The sequence below is a fragment of the Cibotium barometz genome, chromosome 54 (assembly GCF_041138505.1).
Source record: "Cibotium barometz isolate CiBa-2024 chromosome 54, ASM4113850v1, whole genome shotgun sequence".
Taxonomy (NCBI): Eukaryota; Viridiplantae; Streptophyta; class Polypodiopsida; order Cyatheales; family Cibotiaceae; genus Cibotium; species Cibotium barometz.
Window position 1 is genome coordinate 10,394,422 of NC_141099.1, and position 26,307 is coordinate 10,420,728.

Consider the following 26,307-nt stretch of genomic DNA (forward strand, 5'->3'; position numbering starts at 1 on the left):
TACTTTTTTTAAATTCTATTCTATGGTTTTCTAATTGCTTTTTCTTTTTTAATGTGAAATTGAATGTTATGCCTTGATGGAAAGGCTTCCCCCTTCTCTTCATTAAGAATTTCAGCCTTTCTTTATCCTAAAATGAGAAACAAACAAAATAAGTTAAACTTTTCCTATTGATTAGATTAGAGTGTTTTAATTCATCTTGGGGTAAATTCTAAGTAGATTTAGAATGTAAAAATTGAGAAATGGTCAGCCATACAAAGGAGGTTATGGCAAAATTTTCTTAAATTTTGTAGAAATAAGTTTTATCTTTATGTTATTCAAAAAGAGTAATCCCCTCCGTTTGTATATTCTAAAAGTGTTATTTTCATTCTATGCATAGAAAGATGCATATTGGAAATATTTTTATTATAAAAGTGTTATTTTCATTAGAATTAGTTTCTATGCATAGAAATATGCATATTGGAAATATTTTTATTATAAAAGCGTTATTTTCATTAGAATTAATTTCTATGCATAGAAAGATGCATATTGGATATTTTCTTATTATAAAAGTATTATTTTCATTAGATTCAATTTCTATGCATAGAAAGATGCATATTGGATATTTTTTTAATTATAAAAGTGTTATTTTCATTAGATTCAATTTCTATGCATAGAAAGATGCATATTGGATATTTTTTTACTATAAAAGTGTTATTTTCATTACATTCAATTCTATGCATAGAAAGATGCATATTGGATATTTTTTATTAAAAAAGTGTTATTTTCATTATATTCAATTTCTATGCATAGAAAGATGCATATTGGATATTTTTTTTATAAAAGTGTTATTTTCATTAGATTCAATTTCTATGCATAGAAAGATGCATATTGGATATTTTTATTATAAAAGTGTTATTTTCATTAGATTCCATTTCTATGCATAGAGAGATGCATATTGGAAATGTTTATTATAAAAGTGTCATTTTGATCAGATTCAATTTCTATGCATAGAAAGATGCATATTGGAAATCTTTTTATTTTAAAAGTGTTATTCCTATTAAATTGATTTTATGCATAAATAGATGCATAAAGAATTTTTTATATCAAAATTAGATTCTCTTTAATTATATGTTTGCCTACATTATTTGGAGACGCCGTAGAATTTATCAAAAGGTGTGAAGAATGTCAATGTTTTGCTATTCCACAACAAAAGGAAAAGATGCCGCTCTTGTCTTGGAGAAAATTTCCTACTCATCGACACCTTGTCCATGGAGAGATTCAAGGATACGATTCATAGGTAAGACCTAGTTCTATCCCGCAAGGGAAGCGTGGTCTTCTAAAAATCAAATCACCCATAGGGTAATTGATCATAATTTGAGCAACTACTTCTAGTCTTGATTCCTAGAGACAACATTTTTTTCCTCGTCCATGCAAGGGCACAGCCCGCTGGGCCTAGTCTTCTAGAATAGAATTTTCTGAGAACCTATTTATCTAACGTAGGGCTTTCACTTAATATGTTGGAAAGATACCCGATTAATCGGGTCCACCCATCCGTAGTAGGATGGTGCAGTCGGGGCATTCCATCCTCCCACTTTCCACCCTACTCATGCATCAATTTGTTTTCTAATTAATCCTACCACATTGTTTGACATAAATAAACATGTTCCTTAATTAAGTCCCTTTTCACAAGGTTTCTTAAAACAACCTTTTTCCATAGTACAATAATGCCAAAGATAAGATTTATAAAAAACATTTATACATGAATCAATTCCATACAAGCCAAACCGTCGATGATCTAGAATTCAGCCTTCCAGCCTCTACGTGTTGGGCAAAACCCTATGGGACCATACACCTCATCGTTGACCGCCACTGGCGAGGACCCAAGCCGACCTATCGCCCTCTCAGGCTCCATTGCTCGATCCTCCCGCCCCTGAGAGGGATGTTTACACACTAGGGTGGGCTAATTCACCACACTAGCCTGGGCCCTCAGAGCTAGGCATCATCACAATCACTCGCCTCAATCGACAAACCTCATTCTCCCAATGGTATGAGGGATACCATGGGCCAACTCTGGGCCTTACTAACGTCTCTGCCATCTGGCTACAAAAGCATAAGAACGTGGCAGCGTGAAGGCAGGGAGAGTTGTACATGTACCTTAATTTAACCAAGATAACAATCCATTTACTCAACTGAACCATAGGACTAGAATCCATTTACTCAACTGAACCATAGGACTAGAATCCATGTTACCTTCTTAAGAAAACAGACGAATCATGCCAGAATCTTACCCTGAGATAACCCCAACAAAACAGCACAACGTGCCATACCCTCTCCGAGCTCCACGCCCTGACTTAGGAGAATTAATTCCTTTGGCATGAGAGGGGACACTATGGGCGAATGTGTCAAAGCACACAAAGTTGGCAAACCCCCAGTTAGCTGATCTGCTAGAAATAAGGATCGTTACATTCATGATCAGCTACTAGAGCTTTCGTAGGTGGAGGAAGGCACAACGAGTACATACAATAGGTGGTTATTCCACCATCGTCACCGATGAAGGGCAACCCGGATTGGAAGATTCTGGCATACAACCAAACTGGTGGAAGGAGTACCTGACTATTCTAGAATACAGCTAGATCTGTACGAGCACGCCATGAACATAGCGAGTTGATCCGTTATGCATGCCAGTTAAAAGAAGATGGACACTACTGGAATTTCAAAAAGCCAAAAGGCATTCAGACTCACATGTTTGCTACAACTTCCCAATTTTCATACCAACAACATTTACAAACATACATGAACAAAGACAACAAATGCTTACATGGATAAGGGCCTGGCTGCAAAATTCCACACCCATTAATTGTGGCCAATGTCAGATTTTTAAAATTGCTAGTGGTACTGATAGATCGACCCAAGGAGCCCTACGATGGCTATGATGATGTAGAGAAATTGAAGTTCGACCCAAGGAGCCCTACGATGGCTATGATGATGTAGAGAAATTGAAGTTTGACACATGAACCAAGGGCCATCTGATAGGGACATCATGCTCTACTACCACTGACTAAGATGTCTTCTGGGTTACATGCATGTAACATTCGAAGACATGGTGGATACAGGATTTTGGAGATTCCACTCAGCATTTGGATGCACTCTCAAAAAGCTCCAGTCCAAAAGAAGTTTCTACTGACATGAGTTGGGTGACCAGATCTTTAGACCTCGGTGTGTAACAGGTTTTGCGGGGACACAACCTACATTAGGAAGGGGGGGACACTAATCCCATTTTGGATTAACAAACATGATCCTCCAATTGAGGACATTAATAAGGGTCATGAAACAGCACTATGAAAGTTGTACATTATGAGATATTGGCCACCCAAGGCCTAGTTAAGGGGTGCCCACATGTGTATAAGGGCCAAATGTATATAAGGCATTTTCTCATAATGAAAAGACACAATCCCCTTTGTGCTATAGAGAGATCTTCCTTGTGTCTTTCAAGAGATTGAAAGACACAAGACATTTTCTCATAATGAAAAGACACAATCCCCTTTGTCCTATAGAGAGATCTTCCTTGTGTCTTTTAAGAGATTGAGAGAGAGAGCATTCTAGCATTTCTCCTTTTCTATGCTTGTGTGGAAGAGTGAGAGAGAGTGATTGCCTTATGCCACAATGCGAGTGACTCTATGGTGAGAGCGTGGAGGTGGAGCTTAACAAGTGAGCTTTGAGGCCTCAAGGGACTCAAGTTTGAAGCACTGGTAAGTGCCCTACGACAGTTGTGATCTATTTCTCATCCGTTAGGTGAATGCATTGACTTCCCTCTTGGAGGTGTGGTAGCCCATAATACCTGCAAGGAAGAGCCATCAAATGGAGAGCGAGTAAACTGTAGACCCAAAAAATGCAGACCCTAATAATCGAGAGCTAAATTATGGAAGTTCCCTTGGGATGCGAGGCCATGAACTTAGGCATGCATGTGATTTGATGTTGATGGACAAGCAAGGTCCCATCATCTTCCTTGGTTTCTTTGTGAGTAGTTGGCACTATTTCCTCATTGAGATTTGTCCCCTCATAGAATAATTTATTGATGGGGAACTCATGGATGCAATTAATGAGGTGGTGGAGTTAGGGAAGAATCTCTAGTCTTGGGGCTTAATATGTGAACAAAGTAGGTAATTCCATGGAGTATAGTGCCAATAATTTCTTATAGGAGGGTTATGGGTGGGGTTTAGAGTTTGGTTGGGTGGAGCAGCGAGTGGAATGGCTTCAGATTGCTCATGGTTGGAGTTGGGTATAGCTCCTAGTTGTGTCTCCACCATGAGAGCATAATGTCATCCATATGATTAAAAACTTCATGTAATGCTCTAGAATATGCCCTCCATAAGGCTCAATGTCAATAATAGCTCTGGTAAGGATCTTTTGATGTAAGAGATAAATTCCACTACTCATAGGGTCTCTAGAAATTAAAATTTATAGGAAATTCTAGCAAGCATGTAATCCACCTTTGCCTTATTCACCACCCAATGCATCCATGATTCCTTCAAAGCCTTCTAACATTGAATTGGACTTCTATTAAGCGTCAAGGAATAAACCCTTCCATTACACCTAGATATACAACCACAATACTCTCTAGCACATATTCAATCATGGCCTCCTAATCCATGAGAGGTAGCTCATCCACAAATTGCACATCCGCACCTCAGTAACACTACAACAAGTCGGGGGCACAACAATGTTTTCTAGCAATGTTTCAGTAGCACTTTTTTTTGTCGAGATGTCAGGGATTCCATTTGTTGCAGTGCTCCTAATAGTGAAATTTTGCTCTAGAGTAGCATCTTGAGTAGCAAAATTTTGCTGCTATACTGTGATTTTACTGCTGAATAGTGAAAATAGCAGCGAAATTACGCTACTATTTTCGTTGCATGAAATTACAGTGCCGAATTTTGAAAATACATGTCACATACACATAGAAAATGATATACAGTTTTAAAAAAACATCCATTAAAACCCTTGGAGCCATGTTTCGAGCAAAAAAAAAGATAATTGAAAACTTTTGAGAAGCAAAACAATGTTAAGATCATGAATCTATCCCATCTTGTAAAAAATCCATATGTGTTGCTTCATCAATGTTTATATCTAATGGAAGCTCAATGAAAAGATGGGGTTCCATATCAATATCAATATCACTATGATGATCCAATGAAGCATTGTCATGATTGATAGGTGACTCATCATCTTCTTCCAATTGATATTCCTCATGCTCTTCATCTATCCCATCCAAAATATTTTCTTCATCATCTTCTTCTCCTCCAATGAGTCGATTTGAGGTAGTACTTGCACCTCATCTATATATTTGGCCTCCACATCTTGATCTTCAAAGATATGTTTTGAACAAGGGGAAAGTTGTATAACATACCACCACTTTGGATCAATTCGATTGGCATGAAACACAACCTAATATCACAAAGCAAAGGGGTTACACTTTTATTATACTACATCAAAATTTAATTTGGGATTGGTGGTTACTAACCTGTTGACAATGTTGAGATAGTACAAAGGTATCTTTCTCATCATTCCAAAACTTGGTGGAATCAATTTGAAAGAACCCATTTAGATGTTTCTTCATGATTTCTCGAGTACCTCTATATATCACCTTGAACAATTTAACATCAAAGATGAATAGATTAAATGCTCTAAATCCAGCCTCAAGAATATCCTAAATAGTTCTACAATACTCAAGATTGTCCTCCATGACATTGGTATCATGTCTATTGGCTTGACTTTCTTGCTCAAAAGTTGCCATCACACCACAATCACATATGTTTCTTTTAGAATCCACACACTCCGTGCAAAAGTGCGTCCCCCCTCTGACCAAATTGCATTATATAGTTTGTACTAACATTAAACAAAAGCATAAACAAAAACATCCTCTTGCATACTCATGCTCTTCTCTTGTGATCATGTCTCCATTTTGTGACGCCATCAATATTGCCATACAAAGCCATTCTATATTGATCACATTTGGTAGAGGTTCCACGCTAGGTGGGAATGGCAAGAAACTATTTGCTCTTCTGAAAGCTCTTCTCTCATCCTTTGGTCTATTGATTGCATCCTTGTATCTCCCAATCCACTTCTCCATGATTGGACTATTTAGAATATAGAATGTATTCACCTTTTGGTGTAATGCTCCATCCAGTCTTCGTTGCCTTCCTTTTCGCTGAGGCACATTAATGATTAGTTGGTCATCCTCCTAATTGCTCCACAATCATGGCATAGAAGGATCTATGTGAGATAGATGTTGTGAGATATACACAAGAGACTCTTACTTTAACCATCCCTCTACCATGCTTGCTTTTGGCCTTGCTCTTTGTCTCACAAATTCCTTTAAGGTTTTCTTGAACCTTTCAAGAAAAAACATCCATTGAACATGAACAACACCACACAATGCCACTTCATCAACCAAATGCACCACAAGATGCAATTAGCTAGTTAGAATTATTCTAGGAAAGTTATCCTCGATCATACACACTGCCTCAATAGCATTGAGACAAGCATTCTCAACATCTCAATGGATATAGGATCTATCTCCTTTAAGGATATATATCTACATACATAGCAATTATGTGTACTATTTACCAATACATAGCTTGTGAGCGCATGAGAATTCCAAATAGGTAATATAAATTAGTGAATTGAAGAGAAGATTCATACCTCACCAAGCTTTCCATTTTGTAAATACCTCTCTCAACTTCTTGTCTCCAACCAACTATAGTAATTAGAAGAATAAACTCTGCATAGAAAAAAATGGAAGTTAGTATATGAGCTTATAAATTATGTACCACAAAGAGAAAATGAAAAAGTGAATATTTATATACCTCTAATATCTTGTGCCAATCATGTGTCTTGAGGCCATATAATTGTCCCTCTCCTTTCTTTTTGGTCTTTGTGAAGGCACCCTTCAATGAATTCATTACTCCCATTGGTATACAAAAAGAGGCAATCACACTTTTCACCTTATTGTGCTCCCTCTTGGTTAATACCCTTGGTGCCTTTGGTAGGACTATTTTTTCACTCTCATGTTTGATTGGCCATGCACTTTGAAGGCATCCAATGTTTTGTAAGTCATCCCTTGCACCATTTGTATCTATTTTACCAATTAAATGGTCCCAAATATTTATTGTGCCACATTCTTGAAGATATGCATGGGATCTAAGAGATGATTGATCTTCATGTCACACCAATATGGAAGTTGAAAGAAGATTGAGTGTCTAGACATCTCATTTGGTGATGGATTGGGAGTGCTTCTCCATACCTCAAACCAATCTCTACCTCTCATCACAAGTGGTGGTGAGACATCATGTGGCACATACTTGGGATGTGAAGGAGAGAGAAATCGATGATGTTTGTCATACACCACCTTCTTAAGTGTAGAGGGTCTTTCCGAAACAAGTGATGGTCTGCAAATCAAAGATGCATGATGTCTGAAGGTTGCCAAACCTATTTTAAAATTGAGATGATTGAGATAGAGACATACACTTAAAGTTTAAAGGCTAAACTCACGCATATAAAGTTTAAGTAGGTACCTGAGCACTCCGAGAACCCAGGATAGTCATGCATCGTCCAAAGCAAAACTCCTTTCACCTCTGCCTCACGTCTATTTATTGGCCTTGAAATGTCATGTACTTTGATACCTCGCCATAGTGTCTCAAGCTAACCCTTACATCAATCACACACACATTGAATTTTGTCTCTCAACCATGCTTCTCGGATCTAACTTCCAGCCTTTGATGATCACTGTCAGACATCTTTAACTTGGCCAAAATTGATTTAGGGTTCATACAAAACACACAACAACATCTAGTACTGCAAATAGAAAATTACCCAAGTTTTCGCTACTAGATAGTGACCACATCAGCGTTTTTTTGCTGCACAGCAACAAAAATCCACCACCTAGAAGGTAAAAATACGTTGCTCAATAGCAAAATTTTGCTGCTCACTGAGTGAAGCTAGCAAAGAAATCTCGTTGCTCAGCAGGCAACTTGCGAAACTATGACTGCCACCTAAATCGCCCGTCTCGTCGGGATACCTACCTACTTCCCCTATCCTGCACATGCACATCCTATGCCTGCAGCTTGAGTTTTCCTCCCACCTGAAGTCATCCCTCAAGGGTTTTGGATCAATCAAGTCTCCCTCTCCAAGGTAAGAACTTTCTTGCTTTCTTCATGGTTTCATGGTTTCATGTCTTCTTCCAAGATTTCATGGAAAGCTTGGACATAGTTTTATGTGAGCTTCTCTCCCTTCCCCTCTCTCCTTTTCTCCCTTATCCTCTCTTTCCTCTCCCTTTCACTAACCCCAGCCTAATGCATAGAGCTCTAATAGAGAGCTTTGATGGTGGAGAGATTTCTATCAAAGTTTTCTATGCATTATGCTAGGATTTAGGCTTAACATAAACTAGTTTTTCCATTCACTTATGCATTAAGAGTAGGGTTTAGGGTACTCACCTCTTTTTTCTCTTGTTTTTCTTGCTTAATAATGTGTTAATGATGATTAACTTTTTTATTTATTGTGTTTCTTTGGTGTAAGATTTATTCAAGTGAAATAGGGCTATGAACTAATGAACTATTGTTTTGATTTATTATGATAATTTTTGTAGGTCTATTGAAAAGCCACCAACAAGGGCATAGGACACACAGCGGTTCATATAGATTCGGGTAGTAGAGGTAAGTCCTCTTTTTTTATGCTTCTTCTCTTTGTATTTTTGCACCCTTGGGTGCCGGGGATTAGGTTTAGGTTAAGAGCCTATAGGCCTTATCCATAGCGTACGCATAGGCTCTATGGGCCTATGCGTAAGCCATATGCATAGGCCTACACATATGCCGTATGCATAGGCCACATGCATAGGCCATATGCATGCAGCCTATACGTAGGCCTTATGTATAGGCCGTATGCATATGGCATATGCATACAGCATATGGCCTATGCATACAGCCTACGCATAGGTTGTATGCATAGGCTGTATGCATACGGCCTACACATATGACATACAGCCTATGCATAAGGCCTATGCATATGGCCTATACATAAGGCCTATGCATATAGCCTATGCATAGGCCGTGAGCATAGGCCTTATGCATACGACCTATGCATACGGCACGACCTATGCATACGGCCTATGCATACGGCCTACACATAGGCCATATGCATAGGCCTTATGCATAGAAGCTGTATGTATACGGCCTATGCCTATGCTATGATTTATGCATAAAGATATGGGGCATTGTTATATGCCATCTAGAATGCTACTTATGTCAGGTTAGGAGTGGTTATCTACAAGCAGGTGGGGGGGAGCCCTCCACCTACTAGCAGATATGGGACATTACTATATGCCATCTAGAATACTGCTTATGTCAGGTTAGGAGTGGTTATCTGGTTATAGCACACACACAAGCTCAATCTTGCCATAACTCATTCACTAATCATCCCACTCATTCATGCATCCTATACAAGAAGAAAGCTAAGCTAATGCATACACAAGCTCAAAGCATACTTCATTCTCAAGCACAGTTTACTTCCCTAGCATGCACACAAACCTTGAAGCTATCAACAAAGAAACATGCACACTAGAGAATAGACATGAGAAGAGAGACAAACATCATCTCATTGCATTGAAAAAAAGAACATTGCTCATACAATAATGTAGATGGGGAGAGAGAAGAGCTTGCACCTCTATGAAAAAAGAGGGAGAGCTAGTCTCAAGAGAGCTCAAACATGTGAGTTTAGCCCAATGTGTCCATAAGCTCTCAAATGAGCCACTTTTTATACAAAAACTCTAAAACTCCCAAAACTTCCCATGTGGGATTATTCTTAAGCCCACTCCCACACTCTACAACTTGGAACTCTTTATAAGAGCCCTAAATAAGCTCGTCATGCAACACTCCCCCCTTCCTATTTTGTGCACGTCCTCGAGCGCGGTAGAAGCAAAAGCTACAAAAAACAATGGATACAAGTAAAGCCTTTTATTGAAAAAAAACTAGCAAACAATCTCACACGTGAGCATACAAGTGAAAGGCTGATTAGAGTTTTAAAGAGTGCTAAAAGAGGTGAGTAAAGACTAGTCCAAGTGAGACTAAGTGGTAGATAGTGCTATGCAAAGGCAAGTGTGCTTGCACACCGCAGGTTATGATCGCAGTCTCAATGTCCTACAAGTGTTTAAGTTATTCCTAAGTGGCAAACCTACTCTTAGATATGAACAATGGTATTGGACAACTTTTTTTAAAAAAAATTTGGTGTGTGTGTAAAAGATGAATAAAGAGGAAGGTTCCATCCCAATGAGACCCAAGCAATGGCCAAGAGACCTCCGCCAAGAGAATCTAAAGTATCTCAAGGGCCAAGAGACCTCCACCAAGAGAATCTAAAGGCCGCTAAGTATCTCAAGGGCGACAGACCCTTTTCTTTCTCTTTGACATAAGGAGTATCCCATGAAGATGAGGGCATTGGTCTCGAGGGCCCATAATGTACCCCAGAGTCCTAGTACCAACATCTATCAAGGCGATAAAGTCCTTGAAGGTCTTTTTCTGAATCTTTTAGACGTCAGTGTTCACCCCATGGAAACCAAGGCATTGGCTCCAAGGTGCTAAGACCACCCCAGGTCCTACCAAAAGCATTCCACATGGCTGTAGACACGTCATGTCTCGATTCACTTGTATATATTTTTTAGGGCATGATTTTTGTAAATTTTTTTATTAATCCTAGCATACCTAAGAGAAGAGGTAGCTACCACTAGGGATAACTAATATACTTCGAGAGCATAAGAACTTGGCATACTCCATTGGTATATATCCTACACCGTCTTCAAATAGAAATACCTTCTACTAAGTCCTCTAAGAATCTAGAAATCACTCACCACATTTTAACAACTAATTCAAAACTTAAACCAGCCAACTATGTGTGAACATGCAAACAATATATCCAAAAGTTAAAAGCACATAAAGAACAAAAGATTATGATTTGAATACACCTGTTTTAGTGCTCGTTGATGTTGTGCGTTTGCATTGATGCATTGCTAATGTTGTGCAGATTGCTTCTCTTTGCTCTTTGTAGGCATTGCATGTCTCCCCCCTTCCTAATTTGTGTGCGGTAGGTGGACTATTGGGACGTGGTTGTATGCTCTTGTTTAGCTGAGACCTCTACAAAATGTTTATTAACAAACAAGAAAAGAAAAGAAAGGAATAAAATTTGTTATTGGTGCCAATCACCGAATATAGCCGAGGGGAAAAAACCCAGTGGGGGAAAAGTGCCCTGGCTTGTTGATCTTTATTGTGGAGTCGATGAGCTTACCCTTACACTGGTGGTGGATCCGTGTCCACTTCTGCTGGAAAGATGGTATCAATCACTTCAGGATGCAAGCATAACCCTGTACAAAAACCGACCTCTGGAGAAGGTGGTAGAGGAAGGAGTCCTTCCTCGCTAAAATATAGCATTAGTTCTATGGGAAGGTTAAGCAGACAATCTCAATTTTGGAACTGCTCAATATAGGTACTCATAGTGATCCAAAATTGACATGTTGAGGCTTGGGGAAGGAGGGCTTGCAAGATAGGTGGTTGCAATTCATTTATGCATGTATCCCTCCATTGTTGTGCTTGAACCTCCTCAGGTAATCTACGTTGATTTGGTCCTCTCTCTGGTACTCTCACATCAAGAAGGTTATGGCGTTGGGGTGTGACTCCCACAATTTGTTTCATTAAGCCCGTGCCATATCGTTGAAAGTAAGAGCGGCATAGCCAACAAATGTGTGAAGCTTCTCCTAATACGAGTCGTGCACACTCTTGACAATGTGGAAATGTGTGAAGCTTCTCCTAATACGAGTCGTGCAAACTCTTGACAATGTGGAAATGGGTGATGCTGTTGATAGAATAAAGTGACAAAGTGATGCCCACAGCAATTTTCACCTAAGGGAGCATAAAAGTACCTAGAATGAGTTTGAAAAGGAGGAGCACTATAACCCCCGCGATGTTCAGGTTGAGTACTATCATGGTCAATGCATGGTGGACATGTATCTCGCCAAGTATCCATCAGGAGGTATCTGGTCGTAGAACAATGAAATTTAGAAACTTCAAACTTTATACACTCATATCCATCATTACAATCCCAATCAAAAACATTGTAGATAAGGTCATCTCAAAAAGAACACAATCCTCTAAAGGATTCAATACATGTTTTGGGAAGGTCAACACAAGGAGATTTGTAGGTGCTATCACAACCACCTATCCTATCTTGAAGAGGTTGTGTTGATTTCTTTTGCACCCACTGATATGGAAAACCAAGGGTGGATTTTGGAATCTTATTGATACACTCTTTTACCCCTAGCAAACCATGGCATTTAGGAAGCCAAATTGCTGTTGCACCCTCATAATAGCCTTGTGCTTTAAGAACATGCTTTGGGACCCAATGAGTAACAATCTGAGGTTTAGGCTTGGAAAAGATGTGCTTTTTAGTAGGCTTAGCAACTAGGCTAGATGGTACAAGTTTGTACGCATCTTTGGGTAGCCAAATTGATAATTCCTTCTTGCGTGGCCTTCTTTGAGCAGTGACTAGAGTAGTTGGAACATGCCAGCCATGGCCCTCACTTGAGGACTCATCGATTATCCACATCATTTGTGTTGGAGCTTCAAGAGCAGATTTTGAAAGTGGGTTGTGTAAGGTAGAAACACCACCCTTTTGACATGATAAAGCTCGTGGAGTAGCAGATCCCAAGATGCAATCAGAATCAATTTTCAATTTGTATTGTCTATTCTTCCAATCTAATAAACAATTGGTAGCACTTAACCATGATCGACCGAGAACAGTCTCTACCACCACTGCCTTGGACTTACTTGCCACATAAAAGGGAATTGACATCTGGTGATCCTGAATGGACATCATAATGACACATTTTTCCTCTATAGGGTTATCTTCATCGGAGAAGCTTCGTAAGTCAATAGGAATGTGCACAAGTGTTGGTTGTCCCAAGGCTATCCATGTGTCAAACGAGAGAACATTATAATCTGCACCAGAGTCAATTAAGGCAGAGACAAAGTAGGTAGTCTCATGAAGATGAAGACACACTTGAATATTGAAAGGATCGACATATTGTTCATCAGTAGCCAATTGTAAGGCCAACATAGAAGCCTTGCGACGCTCCTTGGCTTTTGCAACTCTAGCTTTAGCCTCTTCTTGAGCCTGATGTTTGAGTAGGTCATGTGCTTCTTTCCGTGTGTGTGTAGCATGCATTTGTTGAAGCATGGCTTCAGTTAATGGTTCATTGTATTTCTTGAGACGACTTCCATTAATGATGTTAGGCATTTTCTCACCTTCTAGTGTCTCTAAATGCACTGCACCACTTGAAGTAACCTCATTAATCACAAACGGTCCTAGGCCACGTTTCTTGAGCTTTCTCTTATGCTTCTTAAGTGTGTACAAGAGCACAAGGTCCCCTTTTTTGAATCGGCCAGTTGTTACATTTCTATCATACCATTGCTTTTGTCTCCTCTTCTTGGCATACATCCCCATTACCGCCAATAAGTGGGTCTCATCATCAAGCTTTTCCAATTCATCAATGCGTTGTGAAAGCTCATGACCAGTCTAGTCCAATTGTTTAGCAACTCGTAGAGTAGGTACAAGAAATTCAATGGGAAGAATTGCATCTAGCCCAAAAGCAAGCTCAAATGGGGTTGTGCCCACAGATGTTTTATAGGCTGTCCTATATGCCCAAAGAACTGAGTGCAACTTTTACTCCCAATCAGTCCTATGTCCCTCAACAATCTTTGTGAGTGCTGTGCAGAGAATCTTGTTAGTACTCTCAGCTTGTCCATTGGTCTGGGGATGATAGGGTGCAGAACGCTTGTGAATTACCATAAATTCTTGAAGCAAAAACTCTATGACCTCATTCACAAAGTGCACACCTTGATCACTAACGATTTCAATAGGTAAGCCATAGCGTGTAAACATGTACTCATACAAGAACTTGGCTGTGGTTCTGGCATCATTTTTAACTGTAGCCTTTGCCTCTACCCATTTGGTCAAATAGTCAGTTGCTACTATAATATATTCGGCATGCGTATGATGAGCTGGAGGTTTAATGTGGGACCGACAAAATCAATACCCCATTCTGCAAAAGCACGTGTGCTTAACATAGGCCGCAATGGCATATTGTCCTTTGTGATGGGAGGTTTGGTCCTTTGACAATCATCACAACGTTTTACATATTCTTCAACATCCATTTGTAAGGTTGGCCACCAAATCCTAGACCACCTAATCAACTTAGCTGTGGTATTGCCCGAAAAGTGTCCACCCCCAACACCTGCATGTGCATGAGTCAAGATTTTCAAGTAGTCAGCTTCACATACACACATGCGTAAGTTGCCATCCTTGCCCCTCTTGTAGAGTTGGCCCTCTATTAGCATATAGTTTTCCGCTTCAACTTCAATAGCATGCTTTCGATATTTAGGAATTTTTTGATCAGTATGACCATGCTGAAGATAGTCCACAATATACTTACTTCAACTTGGTGTAGTTGAAATTTGGAATAATGTGACATTATGAATTGGCTGTTGAATTTGACATGAAGCACATTTACAAACAAATTTTTCAGCATCCGCATGCATGGTAGGCCACCATTGCCCATCCTGAGATATACATTGCACACAAGTAGTAGTTGATGCATGGATTCCATCGATACCCGCATGTGCCCATTCCAAGATCTCCTCATATTGGTCAGGGTTAGGTATAAGCCGCAACACTCCATCATTACCCTGACGATATAATCTCCCTGAGATTAACTTGAATGGTCGCCATAGGTCCACATTAGGACCCGCTAGTTGTATCTGCCCACTTGTCAAAATTTCTAAGATAGACTCAGACCATTTAGGAGCTGTCTCTACAAGGAAAAGTGTTGAATTTAACATATCATCATCCACACCCATAGGAGCTTCGCCAGAGGTGATTCGAGACAAATGATCTGCCCTAAGATGAGTTGTTCCTTTTCGGACTGCCACTTCAAAATCAAACTCAAGAAGGATGACAAACCACCTCACAATCCTCCCAGTTGCACAAGGCTTATTCACCAAATATAGCAATGCTTGATGGTCCACAAAAAATATGAATTTGTTTGCCAAAAGGTAATGGCGAAACTTTTTCACTGCATATATCATGGACAAACCTTCTCTTTCTGTTGTGGTATAATTCTTCTCAGCATTGTTCAACTGTCGACTAGCATATGAGATTGGGAAATCCTTATTATGTTCTCCCGATTGAGCCAAAATACATCCAATTGCAAAGTCTGAAGCATCAATATGGACATGTAAGATTTGGTTCCAATCTGGTGCCCGTAAGATTGGTGCAGCCACTAATGCTTGCTTCAACTTTTCAAAGGATTCCTCACACTCATCAGTCCAATTAAACTTTACAAGAAGAGCATATAATGGTCTGGCTAGGACAGCGTACATGTAGATGAATCGACGATAATAGCCACAATGTCCCATGAATGTTTGTACCCCTTTAGGGTTGATAGGCCGAGGTAATGTGACAATGACATCAATTTTATCCATATCTGTTGAAATCCCATTGCGAGAAACAACATGGCCCAAAATTTTCCCTTGTCTTACCATGAATTTGCACTTGTCAGGATTCAAGCATATATGATAAACTTGGCACTTTCGAAACACAAGTCTGAGGTGTTCTATATGATCATCACGCTCTTGTGAGTGAACACATAAATCATCCATGAAGATCTCAAGAAATTGCCTAAGGTACTCCTTGAATACATGACTCATTAACCGCTGAAAGGTTACTGGTGCATTTGTTAGACCAAATGGCATAACACGATAGGCAAAGATGCCATCTTCAGTAGCAAAGGTTGTCTTGTGTTGATCCTTTGGATCAATTGACACTTGATTGTAACCGGAGAATCCATCCAAGAAACTATATGCCTTTTTCCCTGCAACTCGTTCTTTCCAAAACATGATCCGTGATTGGAAGTGGGTAATGATCACGTATAATAGCTGCATTTACCTTCTTGAGGTTTACACATACTCGAAGTTTTCCATTTTTCTTGGGCACCACTACAATAGGGGAGACCCATTCAGTGTGTTCAATCTCATAGATAAATTCTACCTCTAAGAGCTTGTCTATTTCTTCTTTTATCTTTCGTGCAAAATTCTCATTGTAAGTATAAGGACGTTGCTTGGAAGGCTTTGCATCCTCTCGCAATGGAATTGTATGCTGACATATGCTTGGATCAACTCCTTTGAGGTCTTTATAACTCCAAGCAAAAACATCGCGATACTCCTTTATTGTTTGAGTTAATAACTTCTCCTCATCTAAGGACAAGTCTGTGGCAATCCACACATAGCGAGGCTCTTCTCCTGGCTTAGCGATATCAATTTTTTTTTGCATCTTCTGGACCATCATATGAAACCCCTGGCATGCTTGGCTTTTGTCGCATGGGCTGTTGAAGAACAGTCTTCCGATCTTGAAGAGTGTACTGTGTGAAGTTGGGGGGAACATTGAGACCTTATTCTTGTCCACTTGAGTCATCACTAATTGAAGACCATGTGGTTTTGATCTCTGCTTTGCAATCTTGCATCAGATTTTTTTGTTCAACCGTTATCTTTGCACTTCCAACATTCTCTTTTAAATCGGTTTTAGACTTGAGTTTTGGTTTTTGTTTCTTCATTTTTTTGTAATTTTTGCTAATAATTTTTAGCTTTTCTCTTGGTTAGAATCCATCTAGTCGTTTTACTTGGTCTTTGATACTATCTTGTGCTTGGACATAGTATAGATATCCATTCTTTCCTGAGAAGTGAGGTGGTGGTCGAGAGTGTTCATTCTTAAACTCCTCCTTTTCTTTTTGTAGTCCCTCAGGTCGTTCCCTCTCATCTTGCCTTTCCTAACTCTTTCTCAGGGATTATCACATCATTATCAAAATCAGAGTCCCATCCATCTTCCTTATCAGCATCATTAGCAGATTCGAGTGTTAAATCCTCCAGTGAGACTTTCTCTACATGCAGTGCTATTGTGGATGCATCCCCATAGTACAAAACATCTAGAAGGTCACGTGGTTATACCATTCATATAGGAATAATGTCATATCCATCTGAGTCACAAAATTGAATTGGCTTAGGTAAAGCACATGTAGATAATGTTTTAAGGACGTGACTCCATTCTAGTGGATCAATTAAGTGCTCAGGGAAGGGTTGTGGAATGTATGCCTAATCTGATACACTTCGATTACCCTTAAGTCTCTCAGTGTTGAAATCGCTACATGAGGCTCCACACATCCACAGATCTTCTCGCCCATCTGACAATGTAACTCTTGAGCCCTCAGATGAAGCAGAATCAAACTCATCTATTGGAGACCTTGTTACATCACGATATGAGTGATTCTTTAGGTTGACCCTTGTGATGATAGAATCATGTCGGAGGTACAAATAATTGTATCCCCAATCTTGAATCATTTGAAATTGTCGCATGAATGGTCTACCCAATATCACTTCATAGTTTGGATGTTTTCCAAAATCCACTACTGCAAAGGTGTGCTCATATTCAATCCCACATGTGGTGACCAATATGTTCTCAAGCAGCCCAAGGGGATGTTCTAAGCTTCCATCTACTAGTTGCAAGCGCATCTTGGTACTCCTAAGAGATGGTTTGCCCCACTTTTCCCAAATGGACCGTCACAATGCCCACTCCTGCACCACTATCAAGTATTGCAGTTGAAGCTACTTTTAGCACTTCTAATGGGAGGGTAGCATTTCCCTGATCGTCCTCACAAAATTTTCCTACTTTGTTGATAGGAACTGGCATAACATGCTTTGTCTCAGGGTGTATAGTACAATGATGGTGACCCTTTTGTAACAATACCTGCTCTGACAAACATGTGGCAATATCATTCCACAACTCAAGTCGAAGCTTTATCAAATCAAGCAAAGGTAAGGTACAAGCCATTGGTGCTAACAAAATAGCTTCAAGATACCCATATCCATCTCCTTTGTCAACCTTCTATGCATGGAGGGTATCCTCAAGGTTTGAGAACAGTTCTCATATTCTCCCAAATATGATGGTAAGGTTTTCATTGTATGCTTACTTCTAGGAGAAACAATTGTTTGAACTTCCTCCTAGATGCTTGGGCGTCTAAAGTTGTTTTCTGTGCTCCTAGTAAAATCCACCTCAGAGAATGGAGGTGAAATAATAGAGGGCATATTCTCATTAACTTTCTCATGAACTGCTGCCCACATCTCATTTGCCATGTCCTCATTAGCATCAATAACTTCATCATTGCATGGGAAGACAAGGCTAGGTGGTGGCAGAATACCTTCTTTCAATGGGGTGGCAATTGGTGCAGACTTCTCGCTATGAGCTTGTGAAATGAGCTCACTTTTCATTTCCCAACTTGATGACACTTCTGGTATGGTTTCTAATGTTGGCTTAAGAGAGGTTGGGCCCCCGAGAGGGATAGGTGGAGGAGGGCCCTCAAGTATTGATTGAGCTTCCCTAATGAGTTGCTGATGTATAGCTAGATTGATCTTCTCCTCACGAGGGTTTGGGTATTCTTGAAGCTTCTTGGGTAGCTCAGATAAAGCTGCAATGCGACTTCTATGAGCATCAATGATGGCATCTAGAGTCTCATTCACCTTATCCACAAAAACAGAACCCCCAGAACTATCCTCGGTCGTACTAGCCTCATCTTGTTTAGCACTAGGCCCAGGTTGAGGTTGATGCTCTTCATGAACTTCTTGGGATGTAAAAGCTTGATCCCTCATGTTTTGTTTACAAACTTCTTGAGAACTAGTGGATGCACTTTTAGTTCACTTGTTGCGGTTCTTTTTCCTCCTAGTGGTTCTTTTTCTATTGGACTGTAGGGTCTTGTCCACTAGATTTGCCTTTGCATCCCTAGTTTGAGGTGTCTCATCAGTTTGCATTTGTGTCTGTGATCTAGTCATGACTCTAAGTGGCACGGCATCCTCATTCTCTAATGAAGGTGGCGATGGAACTACCCCTACAAAGTTGAGTGAGACCTTTGGTTGAGAGGTGCCTTCCTCATGTGGTTTCAGTAAACAATCCTTTGGGAAGTGTTCTACACAACACCCTAGACAATATCTTTCAATTGGTGGAAATTGTGGTACTGTTGTATTGGATCGAGCTGCTTGCCTTGAGCGATGTGGATAATCACGAGCCCAATGGGGTTCTTTGCACTCATAATAGGGGCCCATTAGTTTGGCTTCTACTTTCCTTTGCTGCCATTGACCTGAGAGGCCTCGAGTCCTAGGTTGGTAGCTGCCTAGCAACATCAAGGAATTTTGTTTCCCTGGTTGAGCCTCCCCAGTGCTTGGCTTGGATATGCGGGACTTTCAAAGAGATTTTCCTTGGATGAATATGATGCATATTCCTCCTCCACAAAGCCTAGGTTTATCAAGTCTCTACACATATTTGAATTGTGGTAGTCAACAACCCTCACAGGAGCAGTCCCGAGAGTAGGAGGTTGAGCTCCAAGAATAGGTCGTGCTTGCTCTTGTGCCATCGGTGGCTTACGTTCAAAATTAGTATACTGTTGATGCATTTGTGGAGTCACTCCACCCCTTTGCTGCTCACGCTCCTATCTCATTCTTGCAATGCGAGTACATTCCTGTGTGGTGTGGGTAAAGTTCCAAGCACAGGCCTTGCACCACTTCTTTGTGGGTTGGTTTGTGACTAGAGGAGAAAAGGTACTACATTCTTCGGTTTTATGGTTACTGCCACATGCTCCACAAAGATGAGGACCTATAGGTAGTACACTCCTCATTCGCTGCTGTTGTTGTTATGGCTGCATGGGTGGGCGATAGGTTTGTCCCAATCTCCTTAGTACTAAGTTAGCTATCTGGTCTGGATTTACTAGCGCGCTAGACCCTGAACTTTGGTCATCACCCCACTGATCTCTAGGTTTCACCTCAGGGCCAGTACCATCTTGGAATTTGAAGTTATTGGTGAGATCCATAGCATCATGGCAACACTCATTGAGATTTGTATGCTTCTTTGCATAGAGATGTGTATGCAGTGTTGAATTTTAAAGTCCTTTTAAGAAGAGAGAAATTAATCGACTCTTTTAAGAAGAGAGAAATTAATCGACTCTAGGTGGGCTTCTCATTTCCGGGCAACGATTAATGTACTGCTTCATCCTATTTACACAATATCTAACACTCTCAGTCTCGCCTTGCTTGAAAGAGTAGATGTTTGCTACTGTGTCATGCTGAATCCCCATCAAGGAAAAAGCAGCAATGAATCTCTCTTCCAGAACTCGTAAAGAAGATTTGTCTGAAGCCTCTAGTGCCTGAAACCAAGCAAGGGCCTTTCCCTCAAGAGTGAGCCCAAATCCTTCAATTTGTGTATGCTTGTCAGCTCGAACTGCTTGCCTAAATGCTGCTACATGGTCATATGGATCTCTCGACCCTTCGTACTTCTTTACCAGTTTCTGAAGAGTTGATGGCCTTACTTGTCTTGAATACTCATCATAGGGCCTATGGCCTCTCACTCTTAGTGGGAATTGTTCCTCTCTTTGGTAAGATGGTCCACATAGACCCCAAATTGGTGTGGGTCTCCTATTACCTGCCTCACCAACCCCCTCCAAAGATCTTGTTACCCGCATTTCAGGAGGTGCATTTATGGGAGGCCGAGTTGGCTCCCCTACCCTCCGATTGTCATAGTGAGAGAAACGTTGTTGTGGTGTGATCTGTGGTCGCACTTTTGGTGTAGGATAATATCTTGGTGCTAGAGTTGGGCTACTTGCAGTGGTCCACTTTGATGTTGAGGGTCCCTCTCTAATGAACTCTCGTAGGGGAGGAGTAGCAATTTCTCCAAGAAAGGCTGTCTCTCCTGGTTTAGCTGTATTTGTTGAGAACACTTCCATGAATAATGGTTGTCCTTTCCACGTGAGCTCCCGAATCTCCTTCCAATCTAAGGTTCAGTATTCATTGGCCCATTTATCAACGATTCGGTTCATGTGTCTTGCAAGCTTCTCGACTACCACCACAAGTGCTAGAGGAAGATCTAGCTCTGGCAATATAGTTGTGGCATAATATCCTTCTAAAGAGTCCTTATAGACCTCTTGAAGTGGGTCATCCTGTAAGACCTTTGTCACTGGAATTTGTCGTACAAACTCCCATTGGTTCTCAGCCCCCTGATCCATTTTGCTCTTGCCTTTCCTATCCCTTTCCAAATTTAGATCTACAAGAAGTAAATCATCTATGGATGTCTTTGAGGACTGGGCATTGGATGGTCCTGGCATGTCTGGCTTAATGAGCCAATCATCTCTAGACTCCCTTGCTCTGGAAAGCTTTGATAAGTCCAAGAACTCGCTTTTAGAGAGCTCCCCTAATTTGTCTGCATTCTCTCGATGATAGGTGACTTCGTAGCGAACACCATCTCCACCCATGTACATGTTACCCTGGTCATTGACTAGAGGTGCTCTATCAAGCTCTGAGAAAAAGTCTGCGATCTTACAAGATACCATTGTTGTGGATCCCTAAAGATCTCCGCTCCTTGAGCATTCGTGTAGACATATTGAAGTCTCACATTAAGTGGTAACCCCATAGTATCGGCTTCAAATGGATTAAAAGATCTTGTGGGTGTCCTATTTGGGGCTAAGGTTGACGGCCCTAGATTGTCCATGGACAATGAGCTAGTTGTTCTGGAAAGGGTATCAGATTGGGATTCGAAAAAGGTTTCAGCAATATCTGCCAAATTTCCTACCGATTGGGTCCCACTTTCCTGCGTAGGTACTCTAGAAGCTGCCCTAGGCCCTATGGCAGTGTCTATATGACGTCCCGACTGCAAGTGCATAAGGTCAAATTTTAAGGTTTGTTTTTTTTTAAAAAAACATAATATATATATATATATATTTATGTATATATATATATATATATATATATTAAACCCTACCTAACCACTAAATGCAACTAACATGAATATGTGTGTAGCTATATATATATATATATATATATATTACTAATTACATAAAAATACTAATTATGCATAAAATTATAAAAATTTTTAAAAAATGCAAGTTAAACTAATTATGCAAAAATTATAGAAATTTAAAAAAATAAAAAATTACAGAATATGCAAACAATATGGACTCCTAAAAAAACACAATTTACAGAATTTTTCTTTTTTCTTTCTCTCTTTTTTTTCTTTATTTTTAAATTTTTTTATTGTTTTATTTTTTTTCTTTATTTATTTTTATTTATTATTTTTTAAAAAAAATATAAAAAACATGAAAGTTAATTTAAAAAAATTAAAAAAAATACTAACCTTTTTGTTTTTTTTTTCCTTATCGCGTCTGGATTCTTCTCCTTCACCTTCCCTTTCGCCAGCTGCTGCTCTGCAGATGCTGTCGCCTTCAATGCTTCTGCCGGCCTTCAGCTGCATTCGCTTCTACACCCCTCCTGGCTCTTCGCACGCTCGGCCTTCAATGCTTCGCCATCTCTCGCCCACCAACCTTCGCTCTCTTTCCACGCTCGGCCTTCAATGCTTCGCAAGCCCGCTGCTTTCGTCTGCTAATACAGCCAGCCGCTTCGTCTCCTACGTTGGCCACTATAGCGGCCACTTCACACCGGCCTCTCCTCGCCTTCCCTTCTCCTCGTCTGCTGCTGTAGCCAGCCCTTCACAGCTGCAGTCGGCAAGTCACCACCGCCTTCTCTGCCCGCTCCTTCTCGCCTTCTGGCCTTCAACGGCTTTGGCCACTTCACCACGTCACAGCTGCAGCCAGTACCGCCTTCACCACATTCTCGCCTGTGCTCTTTCCACGCAGCTTCCCTGCAGCTAGCCGGCCAGTCGCATCCACAACCTCCTCAGTCACCTTAGTCGCAGCCGGTCAACTTCTTGCTGACCTTCGCCTCCTTCGCAGCCACAGCCACCGGTTGGCTTTTTTTCTTCGTCTCCTTCCGCCACCGCCTACAGCCAGCCGCCTCACGGCCTCTCTGGCCTTCGCTCGTGCCCAGCTCTTTCCATGCCTACACCTCGCTTACCTTTCTCCTAGTCTGCTCTACAGCCAGCCACCACGGCCTTGTCCTTCACAACTGCAGCCAGCTAATATTGCATTAAGCATATACTTAATGCATTGATGCATAATACGTATGGGCATAAACTGAAAGCATGAATGCATAATGTAGTAAGGATAAGGCTTATGCAATAATGCATTAAGCATTCATCTATTACATTATTGCATAATGCATTAAGCTTAAGCCATAACGCATTAATACATTAAGCACAAGTTTAATGCATAATACATAAGCTCACACATAATGCATTGAGCTTAATATATTATTCAGATTTTCATTTCTATTCTATGAACAAAACATGAACACAACGATGAAAACAACCATGGAAAGCATATACATGAATGAGAAAACATTAGCGGGAGTAGATCTCAACCGCACAAGTAAGTATTAATCTATTTTTTTCTCTTCTAATCACTAGCTCCGAGATTCCATACTCATGCTAACCCTAAACCTAAAAACAAAAAGAAATAGTGGTAGTAATGCAAGCTTCTCAACCGGTTTTGAGTCTTCTCCCCGGCAAACGGTGCCAATGGAGAGACGAAAAACTCTCTCACTTGTAGCAAGAGTAGCATGATCCATGTGTAGCTCAATCCAATGGGATTTGCATCCCTTCAACCCATACCGGTGCACAAAAGCTTATCTACAAATGGAGAGAATGCTAAGAACACCACTACCTTGACATAGACTTAACACACACACAAGCTCAATCTTGCCATAACTCATTCACTCATCATCCCACTCATTCATGCATCCAATACAAGAAGAAAGCTAAGCTAATGCATACACAAGCTCAAAGCATACTTCATTCTCAAGCACTTACTTCCCTAGCATACTTCGTTCTCAAAGCATACTTCATTCTCAAGCACTTACTTCCCTAGCATGCACACAAACCTTGAAGCTATCAACAAAGAAACATGCACACTAGAGAATAGACATGAGAAGAGAGACAAACATCATCTCATTGCATTGAAAAAAAAGAACATTGCTCATACAATAATGTAGATGGGGAGAGAGAAGAGCTTGCACCTCTATGAAAAAAGAGGGAGAGCTAGTCTCAAGAGAGCTCAAACAAGCCCAATGTGTCCATAAGCTCTCAAATGAGCCACTTTTTATACAAAAACTCTAAAACTCCCAAAACTTCCCATGTGGGATTATTCTTAAGCCCACTCCCACACTCATCTACAACTTGGAACTCTTTACAAGAGTCCTAAATAAGCTCGTCACGCAACAGTGGAGCTTGCACGTTTGGAGCTTAACAAGTGAGCTTAGAGGCCTGAAGAGACTCAAGTTCAAAGCATTGGTGCACTATGATGGTTGTGATCTATTGCTCATCCTTTAGGTGAATGCATTGAGTTCCCTCTTGGAAATGTGGTAGCCCATAGCATTTTTGGTGCTGCTACATTGTTTCTTCCTTCCTCTTGGAGTTTCAGCTCCCACTGCAAAAGATTCATGATTGCCTTTACATTCTGGTAGTGCATTGTGTAGGAAATAAATGGATAAAATTTGTGTGGAAGTAAAAAATCTTGTGAAATTGGTTGAGTTTGTTGTGTATATTTGTGGTGGAGTGGTCTTAGAATAGAGCTTCACTATTTTTTCTAGTTAATTTTAATACTTGCATTATTGCTGAAAGCATCAATGTGAATGAGCAGGTTGGTGCTCTGTTTTTCTTCTTTTTCAAAAGTTCATAAAAATTAAAAAATAAGGAGCCATTGATTGTTCCTTGAACTTGTATTCCACTCCTTAGACATGGCACAATCATTTTGGGAAGTGCTGGATAAGTATTTTGCACCCAGAATCACATTAGTCGACACGGGAAGTTTCCACGTGAAAGTGAAAAAAAATGTTCTCGCCGCCGTGAACCATTTTCTGCAACTTCATGCCGCGAACCGCTTTCGACATCAGCGCCGCGATTAGCATCACAAATCACGGGATTACCTTTCCAAAAATAGGTAGCCTTATCCCCTACTGACACCTCTGACACCAAGAGGTCTGACAAGATTAAGAATCGTGAAAGTGCCGAAATTCGTTCACAACATGAACTATTTCAAAACCCTTCACAGCGTGAACCAATTCATTCATGACATGAACCATTTTAGAAACTTTCACGGTGTGAACCATTTCTTGTTCACGACGTGAACGCATTAATTTTCATGACATGAAACCTTATCTTTTCACAACGTGATTTTTTTCCTACAAACTCACGGCTTAGTTCAATCCAATGCATGAGCTTGGTATAGTCAGGTTAAGGCTAGGAAGGTTTGGAAAGGAGTGACACCTACAACAAGGACGAGGAATTATGACCCCAAGAGAAAAAAAATTTAAACACGTGAAAGTGCAAAAATTCGTGCGATGTGAACTGTTTTCTTACACTTCATGTCGTGAACTATTGTTCTCTACAATCTCACGGCCTCAAAAAATTTAAACACGTGATGCAACGACGTGAACTTTTTTCTGACATTTCACGCCGTGAACTGCTCTCTACAATCTCACGGCCTCAAAAATAGATCAAGAGAATCTAATCAAAACTTAATTGGGTCATCAAAGTAGCTTATCAAGTCATACATACATGCACTTAAGATCTGAAAAGCTTATCGGAGAGAATATTACACCCGATTGTGCATCGAATCACCTAGGATCTTCCTTTCAAAAAAGTGTGGGTTTAGGTCACTTAGTAAGCACTCACTTAAGTGTCTTAAGGAACCTGACCACCTTTGAAACTAGTAGTGAAGAGTCCATGGAAGAAGGGTTGAGGTACTCCTGGTTTGGGGAAGAGGAGAAACCACCCTCCCCAACCAGATCCAGTGGTATCATTGACATTGCCCAGGGATTTTTTGGTCTCCAAAAACCAGTGAGGATGAAGAAGCGTAATCTGTGGGCATGGGTCCATCCACCAACAACACGGGACTTGATCCAAGGCAAGAAGTGCCCATCCAAATGTCAAATTTAAGGCTGTCAAACACCAGCACCCCCCGAATGAGATGACATGGAAAGTGCGGCCAGGACAGTTCAAGTATTCTTCCACACCTCAGAGGAAGTAGATTTAGATCTAAGAAGTATCGAGGTGGAATGAAAGCTACGAGAGTTGAGCTTAAGGAAACAAGAGCTTGATACTAGAAGGGCGAGAACTGAACAAAAGGAGATAGGAGGTTTAAACCTACTCCAATCAAGGGGTAAGGAGCCAGAATTAGCTATGGGAAGAAGTGAGGGAGAAATTCCAAACTTAGAACCCATAAATGAAGAGCGCAAAAATGAGAAATTTGTAACCCTAGAA